Here is a 19,325-nt window from a genome sequence, read left to right on the forward strand (position 1 = left end):
TATGGCCTCTGGTGGTTTGACATACAAGTAGAAAAACAACGTTCTAAGCCAAATGTTGGTCTAGAAATAGAAGCTCAGTTATTACTTAATTTGCTATAGGGCCCTATAAGTCTTTGGCCAGCTCTGGTTGCAAGCTTTCTTATTTGTAAAATGGGAGGTCAGTTAGCCTATCTTTAAGGTTTTTTTCCACCTAGTTTTATGATTTTTTAGTTCTGAACACCTAGCATTTGCAATATGTGGTCCTGCTGTTTGGAAGGGTAGATATTTTTAAAAAAATATTCTGCCAAGATAAGCATTGTGCTAGAACAAACCTGTTAATTGACTCCTACAACCAGGGCAGTGGTGGAGGGAAGCCTATTTTTTCCAATTTGTTATTATTATGATAGAAAAAATGTAACGCGAGATCTCTCAATAATTTAAGTGAATAACAGTATTGTTAACTACAAGCAGAGAGCTGTACAGCAGACCCCTAGAACTTTGCCACCTTGTGTGGCTGAAACATTGTCAGTACTGGGCAGCAACTCCTCATTTTCCCCTCTCTCTAGTCTCTGAAACTTACGGCTTCACTTTCTGCTTTGGTGACTTTGACTGCTTTCGATAATTCACCTTAGAATTGTGTATCTATCGCTTGTTCTTCCACGACTGACTAATTTCACTTAGCACTGTGTCCTCAGAGTTCAACCATGTTGTAGCACATGGCAGGGTTTCCTCCTTTATACGGCTGAATAATGTACCATGGAATGTATGTGCCACATTTTTATTATTCATTCATTCGTTGATGGATTCATTCATTCACCGATGGGCAGTTAAGTTTTTTATACCTTGGGTGTTATGAATAACACTGTAATCAAATGGGGGGCAAATATCTTTTTGAGATTCTGCTTTCAATTCTCTTGGCTAAATATTGAGAACAAGGACGGCTGGGTCATATGGCAGTCCCATTTTTATTATTTTGGGGACCTCCATACTGTTTTTCTTGGTGGCTATACTGTCTGACATTCTTACTAATGAGGTACAAAGTTTCCAGCATCTTCACATTTTCACTGTCACTTGTTTTCTCTTTGGTTATATTTTAAATAATGGCCATTATTATACTGCATGTGGTATCTTGTTACAGTTTTTATTCTCATTTCTTAGATGGTTAGTGATGCTGACCACCTATTCAGATACCCATTGGCCCTTTTTATGTCTTCCTTGGAGAAGCATCTACTCCTTTAACCGTATTTAAAAATTTTGTTGCCATTAAGTTTTACAAGTTCCTTATGTATTTTGAAGATTAATTCCTTGTCAGAGATATGGTTTTTGAATAGTCTATCTCATTGCACAGGTTGCTTTTCAGAGAGCCCTGGTTTTAAAGCATGAAAAACTTAGATTCTTTTGTTCCTCTTTATCTAACATCTTGTAGATCGTAGTCAAGTCTTTAACCATCTTATTGGCGCAGTCTTCATGTTTGCCAAAAGGTATAATATCAGCAACCTTAACTAATTCTTTGTCTTGTGAACACCAAACAATTTAATACTTATTAATATGCTCTTACCACACCATTCTTTTATTGTTTTACATTCCATTATCACAATTCAACTCATGTAAAATATGGGTTTATGGCTAGCTAGCTTTTCTTAGATTTCTCCATTATAAGAGTTGCATCTTTATTTTAATCCCTACGAGATGGTGGGGAGTGTGTCTTTATGTGACTTTTGCAGTGCCTGACCATCTATTTTCCCAACTACTAACCTACCTACTCAATTAAGAATAATTAAATTATGACAATTATAGTCATCATAATGACATGCACATTTGCATAGTACTTTACAGTTTACAAAGCACTGGGCATGTGTTACCATGGCAGTCCTGAGAGAAGGTGGTTTTAGGTACATTCTTGCTAAGAGGAGGCAGAGATGGTTGTTTTCAGTGTCTCCTTGTCTCTTTAGCACATTTATCACAAAATGAATATCTTCAAGTTAATATCATCACATTAGTTAGAGGAAATGGTTTTATCTCCATTTTAACAAGGTGGTACCTAAGGTCCAGAAAAAGTCCATGGTTTGACCAAGAATAAGCAGGAATTTGACTGCTACCCTTAACCTCCAGTCTGAGCTTCTCAATGGAGTCTTTTTCTGTAGACTCTGGGCCCCTGGACGCCTGATGCCCTCAGCAACCTCATCCGATAAGTGCTCTGTTTGCCTCATCCCAGAGCAGCACCATCACTGGCTCCTTGCCACCTCCTCTTCTGCAGTGCCTTGGATGAGAAAAATCCACATCACCCTTTCCCAGGTCCTAACCCCATTCTGTCACTCCTGCCTGTGTGCTGGTGAAATATGCTTCTGGCTTGGAGAAGCAAATGTGCAAGCTGCCAAACCAAGGATGGTCTTGACATTGGCATGACGCACTTGACCAGATTCTGGAAAGAGAAATTGTTTTCTGATGAGCGCTGACTCCCAGCGGTCTTGAGAAGAGCATCCTATTTTTTATGCAAATTTCCCTAAATGCCTTTCTGAATGGGCTCTCTGTGCGTACACGGTAGTTGTATGTAACTCACAGATACAGCAGTCATGGTGTGATAAACTTACAGGAGTCACAGTACAGTGCAGATGTGCTGTCGTTCCCAAGCGCCTCTTCCTCATCTTATAAACAGGCAAACTGAGGCCCGATCAGGCGGAGGAAACTTGCTCAGAGTCAGCATGCGTGTGACGCAGCGCAGAGCCAGCTCACAGCTCAGGAGACCCTTGCCTGACTCAGCACAGGAAGCGCAGAACTGTCAAACAGTTTTGTTTCCTTATTTAATTTTTTCTCTTTAATAATAATTGCACAGATTTATGGGGTACCCTGTGGTGATTAATTTTATGTGTACAATATGTAATGACCTCATTAGGGTAATTAGCATTTCCCTCTCATCATTTCTTTGAGCTTGAGGCCTTTGAATTCCTCTCTTCTAGTTCTTCATAAAATGTATAATAGGTTGTTGTAAACCGTAGTCACCCTAGTGTGCTGTGGGGCTCTAGAGTTTACACACAACTATATTTTCCACAACAACTTATAATCATTTACATTGTGTTTGTCGTCTTTTCCTCTTCTGGGCTGGGAATTTGAGGGGAGAAACTGGTCTGTCTTGGTCATCGACCATCCTTGGTGTTTAGCATGATGCCTGGCACACAGAATTCTCAGTTTTTGTGCTCAGAATGAACAAACAAATGGATACATTAATGATAAATTAATAAACTAGGCAGGAATGGAACCTGAACTTTAGGATTCTGGTGTGGTAGTCCTTCTTTCCTTGCAGCAAGCTGCCCCTCCACATTTTATATTTTGTAACATGTTCTATATTTAACGAAGGCATGGATGCATTTTTCATTCATTTTGTGTGCAAAGGCAAAAGGTCTTTTGGTGTTTAAGATGACAAATACAAAGTGATTTAAAGTTATATAGTATATTCAGGACTGGAACCAGCCCAAGCATTGGTCTGAAAGCCAGTTAGTGCCTCTGGTGGTGCTGCCGACTGACCTAGAGCGTGGGTTGAATCTCAGTGTGGTTTTTCTCTATTTCTTTCAATTCTCCATCCTCATCTCCACTCTATTGCTACTTTCCACCCTTTGCTGCCCTTTCCATCCCATTCCTCTTCACCCAATTACACTCTTAGCCAATTTTATGTGTGAAGGGCAGGTAGGACTGATACACACGAGACAGTGCTTGCCATCCTCTCAGTCCCTGGAGCATACCTGGGTATTAGAGCTGATGTTTCTCCACATGCTTGAGTCAACTGAGTCCTCTTTAGGATCCACAGTCAATTCTCTTCCCTTCCTTCTACGCTCATTCTCAGATATTTGCGATCAAGGTTGGTCCCATAGCCTTGTGTTACTATTTTTCTGTTTCAGTCTCTCTTAGGTCATTGGACTAGGAAAGGGAGGATCATCCTACTACATTGTTTAGTCTAGGTGGTAGCAGGTCTTAGAGGAATTGCTTACTCTGTGAGGGACTGCCTCATCACTGATGAAATTTTATCCCCTTACCTGGGTCAGGACCAATGCATTCTTCTTCGGTTGCTTCTGGTCACTCTAACTTATTTGGCAGCACTCATTCATACTGCAGAGATTACTATCTTAATGGAAGTGTTAAGACTTAGAAACTGGTCAATATGAGTCTAACACGATGCTCTGTGACTGACCTAAATGTTCTTCTTCCAGTCAGAGAAGTAATAGACCCAGAAGAGATCTAAGGTGTCAGTATCCTTGCTATACTGAAGAGAAGACTAGGGTTCAGAAAGAGAAAAGACATTCCAAGTTCCCCTAGGTAGTTCCTTTCTCTTTATGCCAACTGTGGAGTTTTGAAGCCATCCATGAAAGTTACACACAGGCATTTGGAAAGGTAGATAAGAATTTCCTGGGAAGCTTGGTAATATATTCTGTTTCTTTTGGTCTGTGGTCCAACCAAAAATGTGTGCTTTAAGCCCTTTCTACCTAATTACTTTGTTGTAGATCTTCTGACTGGCAAAGTAGGTACAACCAGGCAGAGAAATGGTTATTATGGTTGCTCTGAATGATTAAAGAAGAGGCAGAGAAAGGGAGGGTGGAGAGGGTGATGATACTGATGGTAGACATAGAGGAGGTTGAATTAAGTACATCTAAGACAGGGTTCTTGATTGCAAGCAACAGAAAACAGCTCAGGATGCCGGTATGTTGGATATGGCTGCCAAAACAAAGCGCTACAGGTTGGGTGGACAACATCGCATAAATTTAGTTTTCTAACTCTGGAGGCTGGAAGTCCAAGATCAAAGTGTTGGTGGAGTTGCTTTCCTTCTGAGGATTCTTTCCTTGGCTTTCAGGTGACAGCCTTCTCACCATGTCCTTCCCTGGCCTGAGTTCTGTGTGTGTTTGTGTGTGCACTCCTGGGGTCTCTGTAAGTGTCCAGGCTTTATCTTGTAAGAACATCAATCTGACTGGATTAAGATTCACAGTAATGACCTCATTTTAACTTCTATCGTGTCTTTAAAGACTTTATCAATTATGGTCACATTCTGAGGTACTGGGGGTCAGGGTTTTAGTATATGAATTTTGGGGGATGTAGCCATTCCATAACACTGCCCTATGCTGCTGAGGTACAAAGGGGTTCACAGGCCAGGCTTAGTCATGGAAAAAATTGAAGTGGAGAGGATGAGGAAGGTATATTGAGGATGGGAGAGCAATCTAGCCTGGGGACTTTAAGGTTTTCATAGTTTTCATTTCTCCTCTCTGGAATCATAGGCATACTTTTAGTCCTTTTGTGTTCCGATGAAATAAAACAGAGTTAAGTATAAGCCTTTCATCCAATTTCAAAAAAAATCAACTGCACAAATATAAGTTGAAGACAAGTAGCAAATGTTAAGAACAGAATATTGAAACAGGTTTAAGTTCCTATTACTTCTTTTTGATAGAGATGCAGATAAATGGAATACTGATTTAAAAATTATGGTATAATAGATACTTAAATGTAGCACCTACATACCAGGCATTTTCCCAAGTGTTTTATGTTTATCAATTTATTTAACCCTTACAGCAGCCCTATGAGGTAAACAATGTTAGCATATTCACTGTCTAGATGACGAAGTTGGTAAAAAGAGGTTTATGAAAATTTCCCAAGATCAATCACCCAGTAAAGAGCAGAACAGGGTGTGGAACCCAGTGTGACTCTAGTACTTTGTATTATCCTGGTGAGCAGCTGGGAAAAATGGAGATTTCCACAGAATGGTCAGTTTACAGGTATATTTTGAGTTATTGTATAGAAGTTGTCACGTCTATTCTGATCTTTAGAATAGATCTTGAACCAATGGCTAGAGAGATGTGTCATTGAGAAGTAGTATTAAGAAGAACTTTGACCTACTTAGCAAGACACTGGGCTTCTATGGCAGACATGGCTGGTTGCCTATACCTAATGACCACTTTCCATTTTCTGGTTCAACAAATATTCTCATAGTGCTTTGGTCCCAAATCCAAGACACAACTGACAGTGGGACAAGGCCAACTGTGTTCATCTTCTACCTCTCCCATGAGTGCTTGTTTGGGGAGTGGACATGCAGCCCTGTTCTGACCGATGAATCATAAGGGGGCTTTTCCTGGGGCTTAGGGAAGGGTTTCCACCTAGATTAAATGGGGGAGACACATGAAGAGACTGCCTTTTGTATACAGCACTTTTTATCTTGCCTCTGACAATGCAATATGTGAAAAAGATACTTGAGCCAAAGAGGAAAATCATCATTGTCTGACAAGATGTAAAAAACTTAATCCTTGGTGACTGTTTTGAGTCATGAATCAACTCTGGTGCTGCCTTCCTCCAGACCTCTTACTGAATGAGAAGCTAAAAATTTGCTTGCCTAAATATGCCATTACTGTGGTGTAAATCATCTTGTTAGAGCTGCCTTGGAGGTAATGAGCTCAGTGTCATTGGAGGTGTACAAGGAGAGCCTGGAGGCCCACTTACAGGAACAACGTAGCAAGGGCTCATGTTTTTCCAGAGGACAGTGAAGGTTGCTTCTAGTCCCATATTTTATGATTGCCTTTGTGCCCCTACCTGACCCCAGCACAAGTCACTCTTTGTGACTCCCGGAGTCTGTATATATTAAGTGAGGCGCAGCCACTACCACTACTTTCTGTGAGTCACCTGTCGTGTCAGGCTTTGGAAAAAGGGAGAGAATGTGATGTCACAGCTCCTCCAATGACACAGCATCAGGGGACATCCAGAAATAGATATGTGGAAGCCCTTGCCCCTGGCGCTGGCTTGTACTCTGAAATAGCCCCATTTCTCTCATCTCAGACGCCAGTCTGCTGGAGATTTGGAGAACCAAAATAGACTGGACGGCTAGTCACCCTTCTCGAATCCCCCATCTGTTCTGATAAAGTCCTGGGGACGCCCAAGGTGAAACTCACTCAGCAGAACATTAAGAAAGTGACAGAGATTTAGCTGGGCTTTGAATCCTAATCATAACGTACCATTCACACAAGAAGGCCCTGGGAGAAGGTCTTAAGTCAGCTTTGTCCTCAACCCATTTCTGATCTGAGGTTTGGAAGTGTTGGAGACTCGTTGGTTTGGCTGTTGGTTTCTGCTGAATGTGCCAGGCAAACCTTTCAGAGCCACATCAGCGATCTGATAGGATGCAAAGAGGCAGAGACCACTGCCAGTTCTGTTTGTAAACAAGTTTTATATAATTTGATACTTATAACAACAGCGAATGTTTGTTGAGATTTTAGGGAATCAGTAGATAGTACCTACATTTCCCCCCTAAGCCCCAAACCAATTAAGAGATAGATGTAAGAATCAGAAAAATGGATATCAAAATGTCAGACCCATTACTGATTAATGTTATGTTAGAAGATTTGGCTTAGGAACGAAGCAGTAATGGATGTCTTAATTCTGTACCCCAGAGAAGAACAATTTCAGGCTTCCTTTGTGGAGCCTAATGTATGGCTGTGAGCAGGTCTCAATGTACCCTTCCAGATGCACATTCTGGTAAATCAAGTCCCATGGGAGTGAGAGCAAGAGTAAGAAGAGAGGCCAGGAATAACGGCATAGCTGGAACATGCTGGAGACATGAGGAATGTTTTCCACGATTGTATTGACTGGACCCTGGCTATTTGCCTGCTGCTGTGGGCAGCGTCTTCATGTTATCCAATTTAGTCCTCTTTTCAAACTGGTGAGGAAAATGCGAGTATTATCGTCATCTTGCTAAGGAGGAAGCTGAGACCCAGAAAGACTCAGAACTTTCCTACATTGGTGTGGTAAGATGGGATGCGGGCTGAAGTTTGTATGAAGCCCAAACTGAACTCTGAAGCACCTTGCTGCAGAATATCCTCTGCATGGCCACACACTGATGTTGGGTACCATGAGGAGATGGGGGGTGTGGGGCCTTGGATCAGATGACTTGGGTTCTAGCTCAGGCTCTGCCTTTCTTAACTCCCATCATTAGGGTGTTCTTGCCTGCAAAATGGGGATGTTGATGCCTTCTTCTTCTTCTTTTTTTTTTTTTTTTTTTTCTTTTTGAGACAGGGTCTTGCTATGCAGTTCAGGCTGGCCTTGAGCTCACTTTGTAGCCCAGGCTGGTCTCAAACTCACAACGATCCTCCTGCCTCAGCCTCCTGAGTGCTGGGATTACAGTTGTGCACCACCATGCCCGGCATGATGCCTTCTTAAGAAGCTCAGGAAGTTCTGTGAGGATCAGGAGCGATTGTGGGTAGTAAACTGCTTTGTAACTGGCTGACCTGAGGCACTGATATACAGTAGGACTAGAAGAGTCCTGAGATTCTCAGTGATGTGGTCCATCTTTTAACCTCCAATACTTCATTTTTGCCACCTGTAAAATTAAGGCAGTGCACCATTGGTGGGAATGTAAATGAATAAGGCCATTTTGCCGGACAGTTAGGAGGCTGCTCAGAAAACTAAAAATAGATAAACCACATGACCCAGCTGTCTCACATCTTGGGGTATATCCAAAGGAAGTGAAGTCAGCACACCGAATAATACTTGTGCTTTCATGTCTTTTATGGCACAATTCACACTAGCAAAGACATGGAATCAGCCTAACTACCCATCAGTGCATAACTGGGTACAGAAAATATGAGGTACATACACATTGGAGTATTATCAGTCACAAAAGAAAACAAAATCCTATCATTTATAGCAAAAATGGATGGAAACTTTGCAGCAAAATGGGTGGAATGTGAAATAAATCAGACACAAAAAGAGAAATATTTCATGTTCTCTTTCACATGCAGAAACAAAGTCAAGCTGAAAGTACTTGGTCACTGAAAGTGACTATCAGGGACTAGAAAGGGTGCACAGAGAGGTAGGATAGAAAAAGAATGATTGGTTGTATGCAATATAGAAATATCACAGTGAACCTCATCATATGTGTAATTAATATGTGCTAATAAAATGAAAGCAATAGCCCTGACTTGCTACCCTCTCAGAGAAATTGTGATTAGGTTGGTTACTTTTCTCTCTTTGCTGAGATAAAATACCTGGCTTCCAAAGTTAAGTGAGAAAGGTTTATTTAGCTCACAGTTTGTAGAGGTTTCAGTCCAAAATTCGCTGGCTCCAAGGCAGGGTGGCACATGGCATAGGGGCAGCCATTCATGGCTGTGGAAGACAGCAAAAGCAAAAATAGAGGAGAGATGAAAACAAGCCTCTTTCTGGCCTTTTTATCTTATCCAGACTGCTGGAATTAGGGCAGTGCCAATCCAGTCAGTGGACTGATCTAGAAATCACCCAGCCTTTATCCCAGCACCTGAAATCCCGGCACTGAACCATGAGTCAATCACAAACTCAGCTACCTCTAAAAAAGATTTGGCTACCTCTAAAAAAGCCCCGTCTAAGAGTGCATGAGGGTTCAGGGGTACACCTAGACACAAACCATCACGGTGATGCCTAAAAATCAGAAGATCAAAGAAATGTTCTCTTTGTATAGGGAGATGCAAGAAGATGATAAGGACTTCCTCAACTTCTGTTTATTTTGTGAGATGTGTTTAGAGGGAGTGATTACTTTTGTGATAACATTATATCTTAGACTCTCAAGATGATCTGAAAAACTCAATGGTGATAACCTTGGCTTTGCATCTCAGCAATATTATTATTTAAAATAAAAATTCCATCTAATGAAAAGAAAATGGTTCATGTCAGGAGCATGAACAAGGATCAGCTTTATACTCACCCTTTTATGCTAAGAGAAGTGAAATGCTGTGCTTGTGTATAGAGTTCACTGTGCATCTGTGACTCTTCTGACTACCGTGTGTTAATTTACTTACTCTTCATACGAATCTTGTGAGTAGGTGTCTTACCATTTCTATTTTCTAGGTGGCACAGGGAGGACAGAAGCTCGGTGAGGTTATGTGACTTGCCCAGCATATAAGCAGCAGGAGCTGAGTCATTTAATTTCAGAATCTATTTGTTGTAGCCAGGAGGGCAGAATTTTGATTTTTTTTTTTTTTTTTTGAGACAGGGTCTTGCTATATAGATCATAGTTCAGGCTGGCCTTGAACCTGTGGCCATCCTCCTGCCTTGGCCTGCCGAGTGCTAAGTTTACAGGTTGGTGCTACCATGTCCAGCAGAGCAAAATTGTATTCTGCATGGTTCCTTCCTTCAAACAGCTTGCAGAGCATCGTATAGATGAGTGGAGAAGAGGTATACACAGGTGATGGTTGAATGGAACACAGTGTAAGACACTGATGCACTGCAAATGTTGTCTGGACCTTCTATTAAAAGCGTTTTAGAGCAAGATAGTGGAAGTGGCATGGGAGAGGTGGTTTCTGACCTGGGCCTTTAGTGGCAGTAGGGTTTGAATAGCTAGAAAAAATGATAGAACCATGTGGTGGCTGTCCTATTTGATAGGGCCTTACGACCGGAAGATGTAGCATTGGCTAGGAAGTAGCACTAAATGAAGAAAAGTGTGTATCATGCAAAGAAGATAGCTCTAGGATAAACAAAAGGATGATACGCCAGGCCATTTACTATTAATATGACAATGTGTGCCTCACGGGCTTCCTCTGTTAAATGAAAATACTAATTTCTATTTTGCCTTCTTGCAAAGCAAAATTCCCTTTGTAAGTCATATAGTAACAGATATCTAAGGGGGTAGTATTTTTCAAAGGCCATTTATGTTTTTATCTTTTGTCTTCTCAGTTGCTAAGGCTTTGCTTAGATAGCGGGGGAGTCTATTGCCTACAGAAAGGAAGAAGAAATTAAGAATGCCAGGGGAGGGAGAAGACCAAAGAGAGCATCCAAGTAACAGGCTATAGTCTCAGAGGGGGTCCTCTCTGTCCCTTCAGTTGCCTGTTTAGCATATCAAGGCATGCTTCATCTAACTAAGCTGGGTCTCCCAGCAAGGCACAGCCTGTTCCTCTCAGTGTTGGAAGGCAGTGGAAACCCAAAGGAGAGAAAGGACAGCAGAACAGAACAAAGAGGCATGGTCCTAATCTTCTCATCCCTGGGTTGGCTTTGGCATGGGAAGCAGGAGCCCCCTACTAGATAAATTGGAACAGCAGTGGCGTGCATTTCTTTCTTTCCCACCCTCAGGGGGCACAAGCTGAACCTGCCGGTCTTGTGTGGTATAGGCTGGGCTCCGATGGTTCCTGAGGCTGTATTTGGGGGTCTCCCAGAGCAAGTTACAGGGACTGGGCAGACTGCTCAGCCACAGACCGCAGGTGGGACCGGCAGATGAGAGGGAGAGGAGACTCTGGCCAAGCCTTAGGGAAGGATGTGGTGCCCGCATTGCGCAAGGTGAAGCCCTGTAGCCCAGGGTCAGCCCGGCTCTGTGCTCTGGATGAGGCAAGAGAACAAAAGACAGTAGATGTCCTGCCAACTTCCGTCTCTGCCACAGTGGCCAGAAGGCTAAGCAGCTTCTAGGCGGAGAAGGGATGTGATCCTGGACCAGAGCAGGCACAGTGCGGTACCTCTGTCCTGCACGGCGCCATGAGCATGTCTGTATGACATCTTTCCCCCTCTACCCTTTCCTTATACCTAGAGTTCATCTTGGTGGAGAAACAGGAAGAATTTATCTGAAAATTAAACAAAAATTCACTGAAGGAAGACTGGTACAACCTAAAGTGACCATTTAGATGATAAGAACAGACTAAATTTAAACTAGATTGGTCATTTAGTTCTTTTCCCTATCGCTCAGGAGAGCGTGACAGATGAGTTTATACAGGCAACATATTTCATTTCCTGTCGTCATTTAAATCAAAGTGTGAACAACATCGTGTGCTCCAACTACACAGTGTTGCTGCTTAAAAATTTTGCCTGAAGATAACCTGCTTAAATGATAAATTTTTAAACTCTTTAAGCAACAGTAATCTTTGACTGTAGTGAGATAATATATGTAAAGGTTCCTGGCATATACTAGGTGCTATGTGCATATTAATTGTTTTAATGTTGTTTGGGGTCAGTGTCACGAGAGAGTACAACTACGTACGCGGGTTTCTAGGATCACAGCTCTCGATGCTGGATGTAGCCTGAAAGCTGGGTCCCATTGTACTTTCCCTCCAGGTGGTTGTGCAGGGCACCGTGGTCCAGAGCAGATATTCTCAAAGTTGGTCCTGCATCAGAATCATCTGGGTGGCTTATTTAAAAACATAGACCATTTCTCCTCTGTTTCCCCTTGTGATTATGATTCAGTATTCCTGGGGAGGTGCCAAGTCATCTTTGGAAAACCATTAAAAATCTGTTCAGATGGCATCGCAAATACCAAGGGACGCAGTGGTACAGCTTCAGTTGTTTCCCGTCTTTGGTTGTTGTTGATTCTTACAGGCACATGTATGGATAAACTAGAGCAAGTCAGATCTGATTGCTTTTTGGGCTTTGTCTGTACAGAGTGTTGTGTCTCTCCAGCTCGACTTCTGTCAGTTCCTCTAATTCTGAAACAAAACCAAGGTAGGGAATGGTAAGGTTTTTCCTTAGGCCAGGCCAAAAAACCCCCGGCATTTTCCCTTTGCTGTAAGAAGATATGGTCCTCAAGCCAAGAGCAAAGATTGGGGGGAGGCAAAACCCTCTGTCTCTCGAGAGCCATTTTCACGTCTTCCTCTCCTTTTCATCCCTGTCTCAGGTCCCAGAGGAACATTGCTCTTAGCAAATTTGAATCGGAGAGTCTTTACTGCAGCATAACATAAACTGCAAAGCACAAAAGTTGTGTGGAAGAATTCCTGTCCAAAACTTCTCTTTACCTGGGCTCCCATCACTTTTATCCTACCTCTGCCTCCATTTTCAGAGAGCCATTGCCTTCATGAGGCCTGCCCAGCACTCTGAGTCATCGTTTTCTATCAGTCACCTGACGGAACGATGCCCTGGTTGGACACGGCAATTGGCCATTGTGCAGAAGACAGTTGTTCCAGGGGAACATGGCTGATTAGCATAGATACTCCATAAGTCTTTCTATTCTAATTTTGCTGTTAGAGTTCTGGCCCCTTTGGAGGTCATGCTAACCTAGTTAAGGCTCTTGGAGAAATACCGTTGTTCCAGCTCATTGCATTTGCATTAAAATATATTGTCCTTCAGCTGACATGCTAACCAGCAACCTATCATCTGCAACTTCATGCGAAACTTGAACTACAGGGCAGCATCTATTATTTAAGTTGGGATCTGGGAGCTCAGTGAAAATATATGACAGGCACCAAGACGTTAAGGTCCTTAAAGTTCTGGCTCTGTGCACACTACTCTGAGTGCAGTGAAAGGGTTTTGATGAAGAACTGATTACTGCAAAGTGAAGGAGTCCCACTGCTGGAGTCCTTTCATTATTACATCCCATGTAGGGGATGAGGCATTGTGAGAGTGTGCATGCCTGGTGGAGATCCATGTTTTTCTGCAAGCTGATATTAGGGATTCCAGCGAGTTACAGCATGTATTTGTATAAGACAAGTATCGTAATAAAACATTACATGTCTTACTGTGTTACCATGCAATTTAAGTAGTATCATTTCCACAGAATGCCATTTTAGGTGCTCCATTGATGCTATCTATTATTATTAAATATTAATGCTATGTATACTCAATCAATGTTAACTGTCATAATAACAGCAAACCTACTGACTATTGAATCCTTCGTAAGACTCACTCATATGATTTTTGAGAAATTTTCTGCTGAATACACATCCAAGTGCTAGAAATATTTCAGTAAGTGAGAAGGGATGATTTCTACCACTATAAAGATAATTCTCCAGAGAAATAGCCTGGAAGTTAATGAGTTATTCATCATAGTGGATCCAAGAAGAGGGTGTGAGGTCGCTTTGAAGAGATAACATGTTTGTTTTTATTGATCAAAAAATTGTAAGCTCCTTAGAAAAATGCCTGCAACCATATACTAAGCATGTAATAGTTTTATTGTGATAGTATCTGTTGTTAATGATGTTTCTGTTTGTATTATCTTGCTTAAACCTCACGACAACCTTGTGAGAAAGGTAGTTATTGTTTCATGTTACTGATGAGAAAATAAATGCTCAGAGAGGTTAATGACTTTTCCCATAGCACATAACTTACAGAATTAAAAGCAACTACATTGGCTGCATTGCAGTTCCTGTTTGTTTGACTTAACTTGTCCTAGCCTGTGTTTCTCAAGTGGGAGAAGTGGCTCTTGTCAAGTGTTTCATAGTGGGCATTGAGCTTCTCAAGATCCTTGGTGGTGACATGTCCTTGTAAAGGAGGAGGGCATTCTTTTCAGTTCCCAAGTGTTCTCTGAGGTCTTGCTATATCAAGTCATGACTTCGAGACATTGTTTCTTTCATTCATTGACTTCATATAAGACTTCATCAAATTCTTCACCAACAAAGCATCTAATTTAAAAATATCACTGGAGAAAAGAGGGATCTGTACTTCTTCTGTTCAATATTTAAATAAAATCAGACTAAACTGGGAGAACCCATGAGCATCATGGAAGCCAACTCCTTTAGTCTGTATTCGAGACCTAAACCAATGGAAAGAATAGATCACCAAAGTTCATTTGGCGAAGTACTGTCCAGTGTGTCAGCCAGAAGTGGGGGCCTGGATGGGGCATCCAGGAGTCCCACATTAATACTGTGTGACCATGAACAAGTCCTTAACATGCCTGTGCCTCAGTTACTTCCCCTGTACTTTGGTGGACTAACAGCTCTTACCTCCTAGGGTGTGGTGAAGATTAAATCAGTACTTCTGGGGAAAGTACTCAGAACAGGGGCTGGTACAGAATCAACTATATCAGACATTCACTATTTCTTTTTTTATTTTAAAGAGAGTAACAAAAGAAAAAAAAAGAACAATAGCAGCATACCAACATCACAAACAAACAAAACCAAGCAAGCACATTAAAAGTGATACAGGGTTTCAAAACAAAATGGTATGAATTAACAGTGGTTGTTATATTGCATATTGTTATCTTCAACTACTTTGCTCAGATTACCAGATATAAGAATGGAAGATTGTTCAAACCATTAAAGAGAATAAAGCATAATTATTAGATAAGAAATTAGAGATAATACAGAGTTTCACTAGACAAGATGGTAGGAATTCACCAATGGGTTGTTCCATTGTATATGGTTGTCTTCAAATCAATTGCTCAGAACAAGCATGCAAAATTGGTCAGAATATAAAAATTTTAAACATTAAGTGTTCCTTTCAATATACCATCAGACATCAGCAGTACAGTTATTCCAGCTATATATTATAGATATAGATATAGATATATAGCCTTCTATCTTTCTTTTTTCTTCTTTCCCTCATCCCAGTCGTTCCTTCCTTTGAGCAATTTCTTTCCTTTTCCTATCATCTATTGTATGTTTTAAGTTTTACTTACTCTTTCAGGTTCCTACACTAGGGAGACAATATGATATTTACACATGTGGGTCCAATTTATTTCACTCATGAGTATGGTCTCTAGTTGTATCCATTTACCTACAAAAGCCTTGAGGTTATCTTTTTTATAGTTGACTAATACTCCATTGTATAAAAATACCACATCTTTTTTATCCACTTCTCGGTTGATGGACATTTGGGTTGTTTCCAAGATTTAGCTATAGTAAATTGTGCTGCTATAAACATGGGTGCACATATATCGCTGTGGTATGATGTCTTTAATTCTTCTGGGAAAATACCCAGAAGGGGAATAGCTGGGTTAAGTGGGACTTCTAATCCTAGTTTTGTGAGAAATCTCCAAACAGATTTCCACAGTGGTTTCACCAGTCTACACTCTCACCAGCAGTGCAGTAGTCTTCCTTTCTCCCCACAGCCTCTCCAGAATTTGTTATTGGTTGATTTCTTGATGATAGCCATTCTTTCTGGGGTGAGATGGAATCTCAGAGTTGTTTTAATTGACATTTCTCAAATGACTAATGATATTGAACATTTTTTCAAGTATTTATTCGCCATTAGTATTTCTTCATCTGAGAAGTGTGTTTTCATCCCAGATGTCCAGTTTTTGGACTGGGTCTTTGAATTTTGAAGGCCTGATTTTTTAAAAAATTCTTTATATGTTCTAGATAGAAGTCCTTTGTCTGAGGGGCAATTGGCTGAAATTTTTTCCCAAATCATGGGTTTTCTTTTTACTCTATTGGCGATTTCTTTAGATGTGCAAAAACTTTTCAATAAGATGAGATCCCAGTTGTTGATTCTTTGAAGTATTTCCCTTGCAGTTTGGTTTTTTTTCGTGACCTCTCTGCCTACCCCTAAGACATTTACTATTTCTGTCATTGCTATTCACAGTGCTGGGAATGGAATGCAGAATGCTCACTCTGTGTCTGATTCTGTTTCCATTTCCCTAAGTTCTCCTCCATGAAGCTCCTTGGATCTAGCTGGGCTTCATCCTTCCTTAGGCTGACCCCCTCCCACTTAGTCACTTATTACCATGGTACATGTGTAATGATCTGGACATCACATTCACGTATTATGATCCTGGAGCTCTGAGGTGACATTGACCTGCCTGTGAAATCAGTCTCACCACTCACAGGCTACTTGATCTTTCTGTGTCTCTATGTCTTCATTGGTTATAGTACCCATTGTATTAGGGTTGCTAATAGGACAAAATGAGCCACTATTCCCAGAAGCACTTAGCAGAATACCTGATACCTGTTAGGTACTTAGTACATGCCAGCACATTATTGATATTACTATTGATACAGCTCTCTTTGGAAATGTGTAAGTCCTGGTGATATTTTCTTCTTACAGGCTATCTGAATAAGTTGAGCCGTTCCTGAAAGGGATACTGAGCACTGCAAAAATAGAACAGCTGAGAGTATGGTGCCAATGTGATGCTCAGGTGAGTCAGACTGACATTCCCTAAACATTGGTCCTTGGATCACAGATGAATGGGAACCCTGTGGTGGGTACACTAAAATACAGATTCCCAGATCCCCATATCTGTTGAATCAGAAGACCTAAGGAAGTATAGTCCAGGAATATATACTTTAAAGCCCCTGGCTCAACCTTATATGCTGCTAGATTTGGGAACCACATGATGAGGCAGCCAAGGAAAGGGAGTGACTAAAAGGGTGTCAAAATTTCTTCTAATTTGTTGCCCTCAAGACCTTCATTCATCCATCATCCATCCACCAACCAAACATGTTAGTGTCCAGTGTTCACCTCGTGATCTACTGCTACTGTTGGTGCAAAGATGAATGATCAGTGCTCTGAGAGCTGAGGGTCTAAGAAAATGGATAAGTGAAAGGTGAATAGCATATGAAATGATATAGAGGTTCAAGGAGGTGCATAGTTAGTTACTCCAGCTTGTAGTGGAAAAATCTGGAGAGGCTTCATTATGCCTAAAGACATCATCTCCTCTTGCGATCCTCTGATCAGTTTTTCCTTTCTCCTATTTGCTTTGTTGGTGCCAGGAATCGAACTCAGGACCTTGCACTTGCCAGGCAGGTGTTTATGCCACTGAGCTATATCCCCAGCTTCCTTTCTCCTATTTGCATTAGATACCAATCTTCTGGGTGTGTATAGCTTTCTGGACCTACCTTTTACACAATCTATTAGTTATGTGCTTGTTTATGTTTTACTTACCAGCCAAGAGCTTTGTGAAAAAGAAAGGCTCTGTCTATACCATCACCTTTCCCCCACCTTGTAGCTGGGTGTCCAGCTCTGACTGGGCAACAAGTGCTCAGTAAACACTGGGTAAACTGGGTTGTCCAGCTGGTCGTGAAAAGTGCACAGCAGTGGGAACAAGTTTGGAGGGGCAAGATTGGATCCAGATCACAGAGCACCTGGAATTTGAATCAAATATTGACTTTACTTTTTAGACAGTAAGCCTAAGGCCATTTTGGAAACTATAGAGAGCCCTTCACTGTCCTCTTTGTGGTCCGAGAAGTTTGTATTTGTAATCCTATGGAAAGTTATTGGAATTCTAGTGAATTAATTCCAACTAACCACTTCCAGTGCAACAATGGCGAGAATAAAGACATGAAGGCATATTTGTGGTTGTGGGGAGCCATGGGGGTCCTAAGTCCAGGTAGGATAACCAGAACAAAGGTAGGCTAACCAGAACAAAGGCCTCAACCCAGGGCTGAACTCAGGTTATTTTAGTTCATGAAGAAGGGAGTGGCTCAGGGATGAGTGACTGTGAGAATGGCGGGTAGTAGATGAGTGCTGTGAGCTGCGGTAGGTAGGTAGTCTGAAATCACCTTTGCAATATGCACAGAGAAGGATCTACAGGAGGAGTAACCTGCATAACACAATTCCAGGTAGTATGTGATGTTTTAGGTTCCGTGCTTCAGCTCTGATGTGTAATCTTTTATGCCCTGGGAAGACATAGCTTCTTATCTGGAGGCTGATTCCAACCCACAGTGTGGAGCACGGCTCTCCATCCTACCTGGCTCACACACGGTTTTGGGGAGCTATAGGGGTGGGATAATGCTGACCTGTCACCTTACTTCAAAGACTACACATCAGCACCTTGGCTGGACTGCTTTGTTTTTCTTAAAGCCAATTGAAAGGATAAGGAAAAGTCCTACCCAGCTCTGTACATATCAATACATGGAAATTGGGTCAGGTTTAGCCAAGATGGGATAATTGCTCTTCTTTCAAGAAGAGTCATTCAGATGGTCCTCCACAGGAAGCAATGTCCTTTGTCCACAAATAAAAACGGTAAGAACTTGGGCAGTCCATCTTAAAGTACGGGAAGGGTGCAGAGACTACTTGAGGTGTAAATTATGATGAATCACATTGAATTATGAAGTGAGACAGTTATTCCGGTTTCAGTTCTGTTTCTTCCTATATGATTCATGAAGGCATTTGCAGTTGGGTGCTAATATTTTAACACCCCTTAACCACTTTCTCATCTACGTTCTTAACAAAGAGAAAAAAGTGCTTTGTCTCAGAGCCTTGGCAAATATATTAGTTATCTATGCCACATCCATGTATGCAGCAAACATTCCTAAAAGTATCCTGTCTTTCAACCATAAACTTTTGTTTATCTATGTAGTCAGCATGTCAGCCATTAAGGCCTGGGTTCCTTTGGTGTTGATTTGGACTTGTCTTCATGTCTGCTGGTCAGAGTCTCAGCTGACTCAGCTCAGGTCACTGTGCACTGTTTCATGTATTTCTCATATCTTCCAAGAGGCTATCTTGACCATGTTCTCATTACAGAGAAGTGACCCAGCCATGCAAGAGCTTTTCATGTCTGCATATGTCTTAGATCTACTGCCACAAGCTTGGGTACAGCAGATGCTATGGCTTAATTCAGAATCAAGAGATTTAGAATTTTCCTGTTCATCTAAAGGAACTCAAGTCATGTGACAAAGAAGTGTGATTCAGAAGGGATGAGCAGTTCGCTAATGGTCTCAGCATATCGAGTATGTAGGGAAGATTATGTAGCTTGATTTAATAGAACATCTTTCTTTGACAGTTTTTAA

The 19,325-nt window shown here is 41.4% G+C and overlaps 1 long non-coding RNA gene across 2 annotated transcripts in view; it reads right to left on the minus strand.

Moving 5' to 3' along the window:
* Nucleotides 1-19,325, minus strand: part of LOC102026188 — a 56,559-nt gene that overhangs the window by 30,799 nt on the left and 6,435 nt on the right. The window contains exon 5 of one of the 2 annotated variants that reach the window (XR_001232044.1): nt 11,875-12,371. The exons of the other annotated variant lie outside the window; for it this stretch is intronic. This is a non-coding gene — a long non-coding RNA (uncharacterized LOC102026188). Of the gene's footprint in view, nt 1-11,874; nt 12,372-19,325 lie in introns of those variants that run through there. 2 annotated transcript variants of the gene reach the window in all.

This window comes from Chinchilla lanigera, unplaced genomic scaffold (assembly GCF_000276665.1).
Source record: "Chinchilla lanigera isolate Chin_1 unplaced genomic scaffold, ChiLan1.0 scaffold00007, whole genome shotgun sequence".
In the NCBI taxonomy this organism is placed as follows: Eukaryota; Metazoa; Chordata; class Mammalia; order Rodentia; family Chinchillidae; genus Chinchilla; species Chinchilla lanigera.